Source organism: Physeter macrocephalus, chromosome 18 (genome assembly GCF_002837175.3).
Source record: "Physeter macrocephalus isolate SW-GA chromosome 18, ASM283717v5, whole genome shotgun sequence".
Lineage (NCBI taxonomy): Eukaryota > Metazoa > Chordata > Mammalia > Artiodactyla > Physeteridae > Physeter > Physeter macrocephalus.
In genome coordinates this window covers 33,423,434-33,440,284 of record NC_041231.1, presented here as the reverse complement: position 1 = coordinate 33,440,284, position 16,851 = coordinate 33,423,434, and the positions used below count along the sequence as shown (strand labels likewise).

General features: G+C 37.1%; 1 protein-coding gene and 1 non-coding gene across 24 annotated transcripts in view; both read right to left on the bottom strand.

The window, feature by feature from the left end:
• Positions 1-16,851, bottom strand: part of FHIT (fragile histidine triad diadenosine triphosphatase) — a 1,537,641-nt gene that overhangs the window by 963,517 nt on the left and 557,273 nt on the right. The window lies entirely within an intron of this gene.
• Positions 5,697-5,803, bottom strand: LOC112064971 (U6 spliceosomal RNA). The gene has a single exon (XR_002891760.1). It is a non-coding gene; the product is annotated as a U6 spliceosomal RNA (small nuclear RNA).

Here is a 16,851-nt window from a genome sequence, read left to right as displayed (position 1 = left end):
CGGGGGCCACTCTTCATCGCGGTGCGCGGGCCTCTCACTATCGCGGCCTCTCGTTGCGGAGCACAGGCTCCAGACGCACAGGCTCAGTAGGTGTGGCTCATGGGCCTAGTTGTTCCGCGGCATGTAGGATCTTCCCAGACCAGGGCTCGAACCGGTGTCCCCTGCATTGGCAGGCAGAGTCTCAATCACTGCGCCACCAGGGAAGCCCCATTCTTTCAGATTTAACAAGTCAACGTAATTAACACTACTATTTTTCTGCCAGTCAATAAGAGAAAATTGCCCTTCCAAGAGATTTTTCATGTTTACAAAAATGATCCATTAATACGTTTCCATTTCAGATGTTTTTCTTCTATTGAGGTTGAAAGAGCTTGGTTTGGGGTATGCTATACGGTGCGTGCTCAGCAGCACTTCTCTGAAAGGGGAAACTTCTTTATGCCCATCAAAAAGAACAACCAGAAAAAAAAAAGAAAAAGAAAAATGAACACTTTAGACCATTCAGATTCAAACTTAGAGCCACTGTGAAGTCAAGGAAGTTCTATTTCTTTCTATCACATGCACAGAGCCATGCCAAGGGGGTAGATGTGATGTCCCTATTGAATCATGTGAATCCCGCAGTTCTGTTGTAGGAATTCTCTGAGCCTTGATAACCAGAGACTAAGTATACTGGTTCTCCACCAGTATTCTTAGGGGGAACTAGGAAATGGAGTGGGGGAGGATGCTTTTTTCAATGTCCCAGTAATTGGGAGGCAATACTGATTCTGGGGAACATTCTAAGTGTTGCTGAAAGTTCTGCAGTGTGTTATCTCCACACAACATAGAATAGAACTGCCTAGAGAAGACAAAATGAGCTCATTGCCCTGGATCCCGTGTTTTCTCATTTTGCAAACCCTGGGATCCTGATAGACAATCAGTAACTGAAGGAATCAACTAGTGGTTTAAAGAAGGTATTGATTCAACAAATATGTATTAAGTTCCTCCTATTGACAGTACAATTAATGCAATATATACATCAGACCATAATCTCGCCTCTAAGGAAGCTTAAAATGTCATTTTCTCCATAAAGTCCTTCCTAATGACCTCAGCTATAACTAATCTCTAGGTAAAGAGAGAAAATAACCTATTAGGGTGTGGATACTGGAACTAAAAATTCTTGGGTTCTAATCCAGATTCTGCCACTGACTAGGCTTGTGACCTTGGACTGGTTGCTTAATCTCACTGTGTCTTAGTTTCCTCATTGGAAAATGGGGATAATATTGCTGTTTGGGGATTAAACAGCACTTACTATAGTATATATATATTTATAATTTTTAAAAAGAGTTTTATATACATAATTTTATATACATAATTTTAATTGGAATCATGGTTGAGATAACTGCAGGTTCACATGCAGTCGTAAGAAATAATACAAAGAGATCCTGTGTATATTTTATCCAGTTTCCTCCACTTTGAAAAACCATAGTATAATAGCACAACTAGGATTTGACATTAATACAATACACCAATCTTATTCAGAATTCCCCTAAATCCCAGTTTTACTTGTACTCATTTCAGTGTATGTGTGTGTGTGTTTGTGTATATATTAAGTTCAATACAATTTTATAATCTGTGCAGGTTCGTGTATCCACCACCAAGGTCAAGATACTGAGCAGTTTTATCACCACAAGGATCCTTCATGTTGTGCCTTTATTACCTCAGCCACCTTTCACTTGGCCCTCCCTCACCTCCATCCCTAAGCCCTGGCAATCACTAATCTGTCCTCCATTTTGTCATTTCAAAAATGTCACTTAAATGGAATCATAAAGTATGTAATTTTATCTCTTATATGTGGAATCTAAAATATGATATGAATGAACTTATTTACAAAATAGAAACAGACTCACAGACATAGAAAACAAACTTATGGTTACTAATGGGGAAAGAGAGGAGGGATAAATTAGGAGTTTGGGATTAGCAGATACAAACTACTATATATAAAAACAGATAAACTAGGTCCTACTGTATACCACAGGAAACTATATTCAATATCTTGAAATAACCTATAAATTTAAAAGAATATGGAAAAGAACCTATAAATTTAAAAGAATATGAAAAAGAATATATATATATATATATTATATACACACACATATATAGCTGAATCACTTTTCTGTAACACCAGAAACTAACACAACATTGTAAATCAACTGCACTTCAATTTTTTTTTAATTGAAAAACAAGAAACCCTAAAAAATAAAATATATAATTTATTGGGATTGGCTTTTTTCACTCAACACGACTCTTTGGAGAATCACCCAAGTTGTTGATTGTATTAATAGTTTGTTCCTTTTGATTGCTGAGTAGAATTCCATGGGTACCACAGTTTATTTAACCACTCATCCGTTAAAAACATCTGGGCTACTTCCAGATTTTGGCTACTATGAATGAAGCTGTTATGAATATTTATGTACCAGTTTTTATGTGAACATGAATTTTCATTTCTCTGAGATAAATGCTCAAGAGTGCAATTGCTGGGTCTTATGGTAGTTGTATGTTTAGTTTTGTAAAAAACTGCCAGATTTGTTTCCCAGAGTGGCTGTACCATTTTACATCCCCACTAACAAAGTATGAGTGAACAGTTTCTCTGCATCCTCACCAATATTTGGTGTTGTCATTATTTTTTATTTTAGCCATGCTGATAGATGTGAAGTGATACCTCATTATGGTTTTGATTTCCATTTCTCTGATGGCTAGCGATGTGGAATATCTTTTAGTGTGCTTATTTGCCATCTGTACATCTTCCTCAGTGAAATGTCTGTTCATGACTTGTGCCCATTTTCTAATTGGATTGCTTGCTTTTTTATTGTTGACTTTTAGGAGTTCTTTACATATACTAGATACTAGTCCTCTGTGGAATATGTAGTTTGTAAATATTTTCTTCTAGCCTATAGACTGTCTTCTCATTCTCCTTACATGGCTTTCACAGAGAAAAATTTTAATTTTCTTGAGGTCCAATCTATCTATTGTTCCTTTTATGGATTTATACTTTTGGTGTGAAGTCTAAGAATTCTTTGCTTAAACTTAGATCCCAAGAAATTTCTCTTACGTTTATTTTTTCTAAAATTTTTGTAATTTTACACTTCATGTAAGTCTGTAATCCATTTTGAGTTAATTTTTATATAAGGTATGAGGTTTAGATCAATGTTATTTTTTTGCCGATGGATGTCTAATGCTCCAATACCATTTGTTAAAAGGCTGAGGGCTTCCCTGGTGGCGCAGTGGTTGAGAATCCGCCTGCCGATGCAGGGAACACGGGTTCGTGCCCCGGTCCGGGAGGATCCCACATGCCGCGGAGTGGCTGGGCCCATGAGCCATGGCCGCTGAGCCTGCGCGTCCGGAGCCTGTGCTCCGCAACGGGAGAGGCCACAGCAGTGAGAGGCCCGCGTACCACAAAAAAAAAAAAAAAAAAAAGGCTGGGCTTCCTTCATTGAATTGCTTTTGTTCCTTTGTCAAAAATCATCTGAGCATGTGTGTGGATCTATTTCTGGGTCCTCCATTCTGTTCCATTCCATCCCCTGCCAATACCACATTGGCTTGATTACTATGGCTATATAGTTAGCTTTAGTATTGGATAGAGTGATTCCCCCCTACTTTATTATTCTTTTTTTAAAAATTATTTATTAATTTATAGCTGTATTGGGTCTTCATTGCTGTGAGCAGGCTTCTCATTGTGGTGGCTTCTCTTGTTGTGGAACACGGGCTCTAGGTGCAAGGGCTTCAGTAGTTGTGGCTCGTGGGCTCTAGAGTGCAGGCTCAGTAGTTGTGGCACATGGGTTTAGTTGCTCCGTGGCATGTGGGATCTTCCTGGACCAGGGATAGAACCCGTGTCCCCTGCATTGGCAGGCGGATTCTTAACCACTGCACCACCAGGGAAGTCCCATACTTTATTATTCTATGCTATGATTGTTTTAGCTATTATAGGGCCTGTGTCTTTACATATAAGTTTTAGAATAAGCTGGCTGGAATTTTGTTAGGAATTGCATTAAACCTTAGATCAATTTGGGGAGGACTTACATCTGTACTATGTTGAGTCTTCCAGCATTTATTGAAAGGTCTTCTGTGACTTCTCCTATCAGTATTTTGTAATTTTCAGCATACAAATCCTGTATGCATTTTGTTAAGTGTATATCTAATATTTCATTTTCTTTGGAACAGTTGTAAATGGTATTGTGTTTAAAATTTTGGTTTCTGCATGTTCCTTGTTAGCATATAGAAATACAATTAATTTTGTTGATTAATTAATTGCTGAACTCACTTATTAGTTCTGGGAGTTTGTTGTTGTTGTAGATTCCTAGGGATTTTCTAGGAAGTGTCATCTGCAAATAGAACTAGTTTTATTTTATTCTTTTCCAATCTGCATGCCACCTATTCCTTTTTCTTGTTGTATTACAGTGGCTAGAACTTCCAGTACCATATTGAGTAGAAGTAATGAGAGTGAACATCCATGCGTTGTTCCCAATATCAGGGATTCTCTCTTTTTGTTTTTTAATTAATTTTTATTGGAGTATAGTTGGTTTACAATGTTGTGTCAGTTTCTGCTGTACAGCAAAGTGAATCAGCTATACATATACATATATCCCCTCTTTTTTGGATTTCCTTCTCATTTAGGTTACCACAGAGCACTGAGTAGAGTTCCCTGTGCTATACAGTATGTTCTCATTAGTTATCTATTTTATACATAGTATAAACACTGTACATATGTCAATCCCAGTCTCCCAATTCATCTCACCCACCCCCACCCCCAGTATCCATACATTTGTTCTCTACATCTGTGTCTCTTTCTCTGCTTTGTAAATAAGATCATCTATACCATTTTTCTAGATTCCACACACATGTGTTAATATATAATATTAGTTTTTCTCTTTCTGACTTACTTCACTCTGTATGACAATCTCTAGGTCCATCCATGTCTCTACAAATGACCCAATTTCGTTCCCTTTCATGGCTGAGTAATATTCCATTGTATATATGTGCCACATCTTCTTTATCCATTCATCTGTTGATGGACATTTAGGTTGCTTCCATGTCCTGGCTATTGTAAATAGTGCTCCAGGGAACATTGTGGTACATGTGTCCTTTTGAATTATGGTTTTCTCTCAGTATATGCCCAGGAGTGGGATTGCTGGGTCATATGGTAGGTCTATTTTTAGTTTTTTAAGGAACTTCCATACTGTTCTCCATAGTGGCTGTATCAATTTATGTTCCCACCAACAATGCAAAAGGGTTCCCTTTTCTCCACACCCTCTCCAGCATTTGTTGTTTGTAGATTTTTCTGATGATAGCCATTCTGACTGGTGTGAGGTGATACCTCATTGTAATTTTGATTTGCATTTCTCTAATAATTAGTGATGTTGAGCATCTTTTCATGTGCCTCTTGGCCATCTGTATGTCTTCTTTGCAGAAATGTTTATTTAGGTCTTCTGCCCATTTTTGGATTGGGTTGTTTTTTTGATATTGAGCTGCATGAGCTGTTCATAGATTTTGGAGATTAATATTTTGTCAGTTGCTTCATTTGGAAATATTTTCTCCCATTCTGAGGACTATCTTTTCATCTTGCTTATGGTTTCCTTTGATGTGCAAAAGCTTTTAAGTTTAATTAGGTCCCATTTGTTTATTTTTGCTTTTATTTTCATTACTCTAGGAGGGGGGTCAAAAAAGATAAAAATATGGAATGCTTCACGAATTTGCATGTCATCCTTGGGCAGGGGCAATGCTAATCTTCTCTGTATCGTTCCAATTTGAGCATATGTGCTGCCGAAGCAAGCACTCAGGGATTCTCTTTATCAAGTTGAGGTAATTCAACTCTATTCCTAAATTGCCAACAATTTTTATTATAAATGGATGCTGGATTTTGTCAAATGCTTGTTCTGGGTTAATTGATATGATCATATCATTTTTCTTCTTTAGCTTGTTGATAAGGTAGATTACATTGATTCATTTTAAAGTACTCAACCATCCTTGCATACCTGTATTAAATCCCCTTTGGTCATGGTACATAATTCTTTTTACACACTGTTGTACTTGATTTGCTAATATTTTGTTGAGTATTTCTGTGTCAAAGTTCACAAGAGATATTGGACTGGAATAGCCTTTCTTCCTCCCTCCCTCCCTTCCTTCCTTTCTTTTTGTGGTCTTTTACTAGGTTCATAAAATGAGTTGGGAAGTGTTCCTACCTCTTCTATTTTCTGAAAGAGATTATGTAAAATTGGTATTAATTCTTTTCTAAATATTTGGTAGACTTCTCCAGTGAAACTGTGTGGTCCTGAGGAGTTCTTGGGGGAAAACTTTTAAGTACTAACTCAATTTCTTTAATCGTTACTCAAGCTGTCCATTTCATCCTGGCTGAATTTAGGTGGTTTATAATTTTTGAAAAATTGATCCCTTTCTTCTTAGTAGCTGACTATGTGAATATGAAGTTGTTCACAGTGTATCCTTATTTATTTTTTAATGATTGTAGGATCTGTATTTATATCCCCTATTTCATTTCTAATGTTGGCAATTTTGTTATTGTCAGCCTTGCTAATCATCTATCAATTTTATTAATTTTTTAGAGTAACCAACTTTTTGCTTTGACTTTATATTTTTCCTGTTTTAAATTTTATTGATTTCTGCTTTTACCTTTATTATTTCTTTCTGTCTGCTTCCTATTGGTTTATTTTTCTTTCTTTTTTATACTTGAGGTAGGAACTTAGGTTATTGAGAACTTTCCTTAATTCTAATATTGTATTTAGTGGTATAAATATCCATCTCAGCACTGCTTTAGCTGCAGCTTACATATTTTGATATATTGTGTTTTCATTTTCATTCAGTTCTATGTATTTTTAAATTTCCTTTAAGAGTTACTCTTTGACCTATGTTTAGAACTTTTTCTGTGATCTTCTTATAATTGATTTCTAGTTAGATATTATTATAGTCAGAGAACACATTCTGCATGATTTCAATTTTTAAAACTTAAAGGGTTTTTTGTGACCCAAGACAAGGTATATTTTGGTGAATGATGCATGAGTGCTTGAAAAAAATGTGTATTCTGCTATTATTGGATGGAGTGTTCTATATATGTCAATTAGATACTATTAGCCAATTGTGATGCTCAGATCTTCTATATTCTTGCTGATTTTCTGCAGAGTAGATCTATCTGTTGTTGAGATGGGGCACTGGAGTCTCTAACTACAGTTGTCAGTTTCTCTATTTCTCCTTCAACTCTGTTAGTTGGGTTGTTTGTTTTTGTTTGCTTGTTTTTTCCCCATGTACTTTAAGGCTCTATTGTTTGGTGTGTATATATTTAGGATCATTAAGTTTTCTGGGTGTGTTGATGCTTTCATCATTATATAATATCTCTGTTTGTCTCTAGATATTTTCTTTGCTCTGAAGTCTACTTTTATCACATTAATATAGTCTCTCCTGCTTTTTGAAAATTAATATTTGTGTGGTGTACTTTTTTCTATCCTTTTACTTTCAACTTACCTAATCATTGACTTTGAAGTGAGTTCCTCATAAGCAGCATATAGTTGGACTGAGTTCTTTTATCCACTCTGTCAATCTTTATCTTTCAATGAATGATTTAGATGATTTACATTTAAGATCATTATTGATATGTTAGCACCTCAGTCTATTATCATATTACTTGTTTTCTATTTCTTTTCTCTGGTTCTCATTCCCCTTATTGGAGGGGTCAGACTTCTCTGATGTTTCCAGCAATACTCCCATTCAATCAGGAAAAAAAATCAACCTCCCTGGACTTCCCCCTGTCATTGGGTTATGAGTTAGGAAATACCTGGTCTGGGTGGCTTCTTCTCTTGGGAGGGAGGACTCTAGACACCCTGCTACTATGCTGTTCCTCTAGTCCTGGAGTCTCAAACCAGCTCATCTTTTTCTTACCACCTTTCAGAATTCTCATTTGGTTGCCTCTTGCTTCATTTCTAGAGTTCATAGTTGTGCTTAGGAGGAGGAGCAGGGAAAATGGGTCTACGTCATCTTTGCTAGGCCAGAATCTCTGCTTACTATATTTTTAATTGTATGCTTCCATTCAAGTCTCTTATGACACTTAACCCTTTTTGACCTTATACTTATTTGTGTACATCCACAGATTCTAAAATTTGAAACTTCTTGAGAATTTCTCTTTGTATATTTTACAGTGCCTTGAACATAGTGGGTTCTCCCTATGGATGAATAAATGAATGAATGAATGCTTATGTATATTTTCTTTGGGGATGTACAGTGGAGTAGACGTACATGTTAAGTGCCCACCCCTGTAAATGGACACAGGAGTAACAGGGAGAATCTAACTCAATGTGATTTACTGAAACGTGCCTAAGAACATATGCTCACTTAGTCATCAGCTCCCTCAGGTCATCACACTCATTTTTCTGCTTCCCGCAGATCAGAAAATGTGGTAATGCTGTGGCAGACCTCCCCACTGTCACTTCCTTTATTACTCCCCTCAAGCCTCTACCCTGAACACACACACACACACACACACACACACACACACACACTTCAAGCACCCAATTTTTCAGAGAAGGTAGGAAGTCAAAAGGGGGAACATGTCACATTTTCTTTCTAGAAATGAAACTACTACATCTCCAATAAAAGATGAGTATGAAACACCGATACCTGATAACAAATGCCATAGAACAATGTTGCTGGGAAACCCCAAATTTTTAGAGCTCATAGAAACATCACTAAAGATTGCATGTAAGAGATAGAGGGCCCCAGGCAGGGAATGCAATGGAATGTAAGGCCAGGTCCCTGCTGAGGCTCAGAAGTAGGAGTGATGAAACAGTAAGCAGGAAGAGACCTTGGGCAACTGAGTTCTCCCACTGAGGAGGAAAGGATTAAAAATAAAGGCTTTAGGATGGAAAAAACTGGATGTCTGACCTCCCATTTAACTACTGGAATCATGCATTGTTATCAATTGGTATGAGCTCTTGGTCTTTTAAGATCCCTAGGCACTTGTACCTCATGTTTGCTGCACATGTGTATCTCCATTTTGGTTTTTGGTTTTTGACAAACAGAAGTTTACTTTTAATGGAGTCAAGTCCACAACTCCTTTCTTTTGTGATCTTTTCTTTTTGTCTTTAAGTTTATAAGGTTCTCTCTCACTGTAGTTGGGATAAATGCTCATTTCTCTTCTAGCTTTCCAATGATTGATTTTATACATTTATTGCCTTAATCCAGCTGGAATTAATTTTAGGGTATGGTGCGAGGGAGACTGTAATTCTTCCAACTTGAATGTATTCTTAATAAGAAAGAATAAGGCTTACTCTCTGGTCCAGTGAATGGACCCCTAGGCAGAAAACCAAGGTGAATCCAAGGCCTACTCCAAGTATTACCTTCTCTCAAAGACCAAAGTCCTGCATTGCCTGTTAGCCAATTCCTGGAAATAGCTGCCTCATACATTTTATCTAATTTTATAACTCTTCATGAAAGGAGGTGAAGACTGGCACCAGACTCTTAATTGCAGCTAACAGCAGAAGTACTTAATTCTCTACAATCACTGTCTTTGAAAACTATAATGCTTTAATATCTTTCTTCACTACCATCTCCAATACCTGAACTTTACAAATGATCCTATTTTCCCAACTACCCACTGCTCTACAGTACACATGAATGATGGATAATACTTATCAAGTGAATTACCCAGGCTTTCTTTTCTCACTCCCTTCCCCATGTTCTTGGATCTCTGACATCTAATGTCTCTGCTCCAGGAACAGAGGAGGTCAGATGAGGAGAGAGGGGAAGCTCAAATTACTCCACAATTTTTCTTTTCAAAAGCTCTGAAGAGCAATTGGGTAGGATGAATTTTACAATGAGATTTGGAGGTTACATAAACATTTCAGTTGGTCTAACTCACTGGCTTCCAGCAGCACCACGACAGCTAGCCCTTTCCTGGAGGTAATTACGTATTGGTTGCACCCTATACAATCGGCCCTCTGTATCCACAGGTTCTGTAGCTGAGGATTCAATCAACCATGGATTAAAAAAAAAAAAAAAAGAAATCCAGAAATTCCAAACAGCAAAAGTTGAATTTGCTGCACACCAGCAACTATTTACATAGCTTTTACACTATTTCACAATGAACTACATCTGTCTCTGTGATAGAAGCTGATCTCAGATCATCAAAGAGCTTATCAAGACCAACAGCATTTAGTAATGACACTGGCTTCCAAATGCGTCTGAATTAGAATAAACTTTCTTTGTACCATTTTTAGCTTCTATACATTTGAATAAAGGTGAACCTAGAGCTAAATGAACTCTGAGAAAAAAATTTCAAAAAAGTTAAGATTAAGCAGTGTTCCTTTTTGGAAGTAGGGGAGGATAGTTGTTGAGGAATGTTCAAGGATTATTCTGCTGCTTTTCAACTTTTTATTATTGATTTTATCTTAAAGGCAAAACACAATACCAAGCTAAGGATTTAAATACAGATAAACAATCTAAATATGCTGCAGTTAAGTACATTATTCTTCAAAGATCACCTCAGAAAAGAGAAGGTAGCTCCCAACTTGTCACAAATTAAATATGTTTAAGAAAAGCAAGTGTGAATAGCAGCTAAGGATGGGGAGCAGGGAGAGGTAGATTAGAGACATCAGATGCTCTCTTTCAGTTTTGCTGAGATGTTTCCAAATGGTTTGTATATCTAGATGACCAAAGTGGTACAATTTTTTTTCTAAAGTTTATCAATCACTCTGCACATTAATAAATTATAGCTTCACCTCAAGTTTAATTTTACAATGTGCATTTGACCACGTTTATTTTGCCCATGTGTATTTGACAATCTCTCAGGGGTGGAGAACTTAAATGATCACTTTCCAAAGCAAACAAACAAAGGCTGACACATTGTGTCAACAGAAACCTTAAGAAAACAGCAATCGTGAGAAATGGATGGAAGGATAGATGGATGAAAGGATGGATGGATAAGACAACCACTAGGTTCATTCTTTCTACTTATTTGTTTGATGTGTTTTTTTGGAGTGCTACCAGGCTAGGGTACGGAGGTGAACAAGTTAGAAACAGTTTCATTATGGAGCTTACAGTCTACCATAATAGAATGGAGGACTCAAGATAGGCAAAAATGTCTAATGTGTCACCTAAAGAAGGTAACCAAAATGAGTTACCCAACAACTTAGCATGGCTGCTATCTGCAGTTATATACATGCCAGGCAAGATGAGAAAAGGCCTACAACCTCTCCTGGACATGCTTTGGAGACCAAATAAGTTTGGATCATAACCATCCCTATAAATTCCTACTTGTACCCTTCACACACAAGAAATTACCAGGAGGCGTCACTATCACAGATCTCCCAATAAGAACCCATTAAGACCACCCAAACAGATAAAACTGTCTTAGGCTTGTTTTTGCCTTTTTTGTTATTGTTGTTGTTTAGAGAAGACCTAAATCAGATGCAAATTCACCATATTTCCCTTCAAGGACACTCATCATAAAAGCTGCTAGTGTACCTTTTTTGGCATATAAAATCATATTTGCTAAATCATTTATCTCTTTTGCAATACAATTCTATTCTCATCTAGCAACTGCATGAAGCCAATCTATTGGGCAGAAAAGTAAGAGAAATGAAATATTTACTGCAGAATCACGAGGTGTATTATATATCATCATTCAATGGAATGCAAAATTAGCAAGTATTAGCCTTGCAACTTGATTGGCCATGTAACTGACAGATTATCCTGTAAGGAGGTCTCCAAAGTACCATCCAATCTAGAGTTTAACAATTTCCAGGCCCTTATCCTGCCCTTCCTGCTGCAAGTTGCACACATGGAATCAGTTATCCGCAAGAAAGCCCAGAATGGTGGGGGGGGGAGTGTAAATAGATTATGATCCTAATTTGCAAAAGATTTACAGTTTTTTAAGTGTCCCTGATTCTACCTAAAGCGTTGCTCCAGCCTGTGCATGACAGCTGTCTGTAACGGAGATAGATAGCCCTTCTTTCTTTTTAAGTACAAGATTTACCATTTGTTTTTTTCTACTCTTCCCCAAACTCTTTTAGTCTCAGACATATTAGTGATACAATAAATAACTTATTGTTTTCCATCTTTAGGACTTTTGTACTTGTAGGTAATATGGAAACCTGTTTTTGGTCCTAAAAAAAAATCATGTGAAAACTTTCATCTGTAACATAAAAATACAGCAGTAATCTGTCAATGATAATAACGATGATAATTAGATACTGACTTGTGCTGGGAACTGTGTTAGGCTCTTTTCATTAATTATCTCATTAAATCCTCACAATTCCTGTATGACTTAGACTACGCTCTGTAGCCCCTTTAAGCACTTTCATACAGAATTCCACCCCTCTATTTCAAGCATAGCCAGAAACTGGCAATATAGGAACAGACAAAGGGAAATGATTCTGTCCAGTTGGGAAAAAAAAAAACGACCCACAATCCTCATTAAAACTTAGGCATTTTAAAAAGAGGTCAAAAAAAGCTGTTCATTATGATTATGGAAACAAGATCTGCTCACTGCACTGATTTGAAAATTACAGCAAAGCATTTTTTAAAAATTTATTTATTTTATTTTTGGCTGCATTGGGTCTTCATTGCTTTGTGAAGGCTTTCTCTAGTTGCGGTGAGCAGGGGCTACTCTTTGTTACGGTGCATGGGCGTCTCATTGCAGTGGCTTCTCTTGCTGCGGAGCACAGGCTCTAGGCGTGTGGGCTTCAGTAGTGTGGCTCGCGGGCTCTAGAACACAGGCTCGGTAGTTGTGGCGCACGGGCTTAGTTGCTCCACAGCATGTGGGATCTTCCCGGACCAGGGCTCAAACCTGTGTCCCCTGCATTGGCAGGTGGATTCTTAACCACTGTGCCACCAGGAAAGCCCAACAACAAAACATTTTTTAAATGCTTTAAAATGTAAAACACAGTGAAATGCACATAATTGAACAATAAGCTATTATACTAGGATTTAAAATACTTAAAATTATATCCTCCATCACCTAACAATATAGTTGCTAAAAACACTTACTTTGTATGTAGAAACTTGTCTTACTTGCTTTGCTTCCTTCTCTGCAATTGTCTTTAATATTTTCTTAACTCTTTGCGAAATGTGAAAGACACTGTGGAAATGCTTTCAGTTCAAGCACCCAGTGGCAGAGTGTGGCTCACCTGATGCTATGATGGCCTTTTAGCACTGGCAAGGTCTGAAATGTGTAGCCCTCATGTAGACACTCAGTGTGCTTTTCAAAGTATCTACCTGTGGTTCTCACATTCTACAGAACATATCTGGAAAGTGTCTTAAGGATTTTCCTGTATATCATTTTCTCAAAATTTTTGTATTGAGTTTTGGTATCATAAATCTAAATTTTTGCCAACTGAACAGTGGCAAGATCTGTATTTTAAATCCTAGTATAATAGCTTATTGTTCAATTATGTGTATTTCACTGTGTTTTACTAACATTTCAGGAAATTGGTTGGGGAGTTGGATTGACATATTAAACGTTATCATTTTTCTCATTTAAAATAATGGGAAGTTGTCTCCTAGAAAACATTGTTGGGTAAAACATCTGATCATCAGGTACAAATTACTCACATCAAACAAGGGATACCTTTATTTTTCCTAGCATGTTCCCTATCTTTTGCTCTTTGCTCACTTCTTTCTTTCCATTCTATTTTTACACATTTTCTCATTTAATTCTGGTAACATTACAACGTAGCTAGTATGACCCTATTTTAGAGATGAGGGCACTGAGATTCAGGGAGGTCTGTCATTGGCTGTATTCATTTCCTGCCTGTGGTTGCTGTAACAAATTACCACAAACTTAGTACTTTTAACAACAGAAATTTATACACTCACAATTCTGGAGGTCAGATGTCCAAAATCAAGGTGTTGGCAGAGCCCTGCTCCCTCCAGGGGCTCTAGCAGAGATTCCACTCCATGCCTCGTCCACCTTCTGGTGGTTGCTGGTATTTCTTGACATGGGGCCACCATATCACTCCAGTGCCTGCAAGGTCACATCTCTTCCTCTTCTGTGTGTCTCAAAGCTCACTCTGCCCCTCTCTTATAAGGATACTTATGATAGCATTTAGGGCTCCCTGGAATAATCCAGAATGGTTTCCTCATCTCAAGAGCTTTAACATAGTCACATCTGTAAAGAATCTTTTACCAAATAAGGTCACATTCACATATTCCAGGAATTTGACATGGATACTATTTTAGGGACCATTTTTCAGCCTAACACACTGGCTTAGTGTCAGCCAGCATGACATGGTGTAGATGTTCAGATGTAGGACTTGCAGATTCCAGAATTCATGTTCTTTCTGCTCCATGTGTTGTCTTCCATGATATCGCAAGACCTGTCATCTCTGTTTCTCCCTGTATCTCAGCCTCCCCTCCATCTGCCTTACCTCAGAGCAAAGTCAATATTCTGCTCCCCCAGCTCCAGGGCCCTTTCCAAGGAGAATCTGAAAAGGCTGAGCTTCCCATTAACAAATTCTATCATACACTCTTGGCTTCCTTTCCAATACTCAGTCAGCTTCCTGAGTCTAGTTCAAGGACCACACTGGATCACAAAAGCAACCTTGCTTTAAGGAAATAACTATTACCTCTTTCCCACTGATACTGATTTTTTTAGTGGCCCCATAATATGACAGAAAAGAATGCTAAATATCATCCTCTTTATTTTTTCTGAACTTGTTGTCTGCTGTTACTTAGGGAATGAAAATGGACAGAAAAAGGAAACCAGGCTATGTCTCCTAAATTGTCCTAGAACACACGGTATGAAGGTTAGTCAAAGCCAAGTTGCTTTTTGTCAAGAGATTGCTTGATCTAGAATCCATGTAGGAACTGATGATGTTTCCACATGACTAACACGTGGGCCAGTAAGGATCTGCAAAGTGCTATTCTGTACAAATATTTCTCATTCATTCTAGGAATCAGCATTCACACTTACACAGACTACCTGGAATTCAATGTAACCTTTCTTTTCACAATCTACCTAAATATTATATTTTATATAAAATATAGAAACTTACTCATTGTATGGCCCATTTACAAACCCCTCCCCATTCAAGTTGTCATTCGAATTACATCTACATGCATCATAAATCAGACAAGATGATTTCATCTTTTTTACTTAGATAGACATATATTTAAAAGAAATTAAGAGGGGAAAATTAGCTCATATTTACCTTACTATTTTAAGATTTCTAATGTTCTCTATTCTTACCTGAGGATCTGAGTTTACATCTATTATTTCTTTTCATCCTAAAGAACTTCCTTTAACATTTCTTGTGATACATATTAGTCGGCAGGCAATAAATTTTCTCAGTTTTTCTTTAACTGAGAGCAAATTTCCCTCCATTCTTTTTGTTTTTTCCTTTGAGTTACAATATTATACAATGAAATGTTTCAGGTGTACAACACAGTCTTTTCAGTCTTTTCAGGTGTACAACACAATTTTTAAGATTATATTCCACTTATAGTTATTACAAAATATATGCTATATTCCCTGTGCTGTATCTTTGTAGCTTATTTGATTTTTTTTTAATTTTGAATTTTATTTTATTTATTTTTTTATACAGCAGGTTCTTATTAGTTATCCATTTTACACACATCAGCGTATACATGTCAATCCCAATCTCCCAATTCATCACACCACCACCCCCACCACTTTCCCCCCTTGGTGTCCATACATTTGTTCTCTACATCTGTGTCTCAATTTCTACCCAGTAAACTGGTTCATCTGTACCATTTTTGTAGGTTCCACATATATGTGTTAATACACGATATTTGTTTTTCTTTTTCTGACTTACTTCACTCTGTATGACAGTCTCTAGATCCATCTGCGTTTCAACAAATGACCCAATTTTGTTCCTTTTTATAGTTAAGTAATATTCCATTATAAACATGTACCAAAACTTCTTTATCCATTCGTCTGTCAATGGGCATTTAGGTTGCTTCCATGAGCTGGCTATTGTAAATAGTGCTACAATGAACATTCGGGTGCATGTGTCTTTTTGAATTATGGTTTTCTCTGGGTATATGCCCAGTACTGTGATTGCTGGATCATTTGGTAATTCTATTTTGAGTTTTTTAAGGAACCTCCATACTGTTCTCCATAGTGGCTGTATCAATTTACATTCCCACCAACAGTGCAAGAGGATGCCCTTTTCTCTACACCCTCTCCAGCATTTGTTGTTTGTAGATTTTCTGATGACGCCCATTCTAACTGGTGTGAGGTGACACCTCATTGTAGTTTTGATTTGCATTTCTCTAACAATTAGTGATTTTGAGCAGCTTTTCATGTGCTTCTTGGCCATCTGTATGTCTTCTTTGGAGAAATGTCTATTTAGGTCTTCTGCCCAGTTTTGGATTGGGTTGTTTGTTTTTGTCATATTGAGCTGCACGAGCTGTTAATATATTTTGGAGATTAATCCTTTGTCTGTTGATTCGTTTGCAAATTTTTTTTTCCATTTTGAGGGTGGTCTTTTCATCTTGTTTGTACTTTCCTTTGCTTTGCAAAAGCTTTTGAGTTTCATTAGGTCCCATTTGTTTATTTTTGTTTTTATTTCCATTTCTCTAGGAGGTGGGTCAAAAAGGATCTTGCTGTGATTTGTGTCAAAGAGTGTTCTTCCTATGTTTTTTTCTGAGTTTTATAGTGTCCGGTCTTACATTTAGGTCTCTGATCCATTTTGAGTTTATTTTTGTGTATGGTGTTAGGGAGTGTTCTAATTTCATTCTTTTACATGGAGCTGTCCAGTTTTCCCAGCACCACTTATTGAAGAGACTGTCTTTTCTCCATTGTATATCTTTGCCTTCTTGTCATAGATTAGTTGACCATAGGTGCATGGGTTTGTCTCT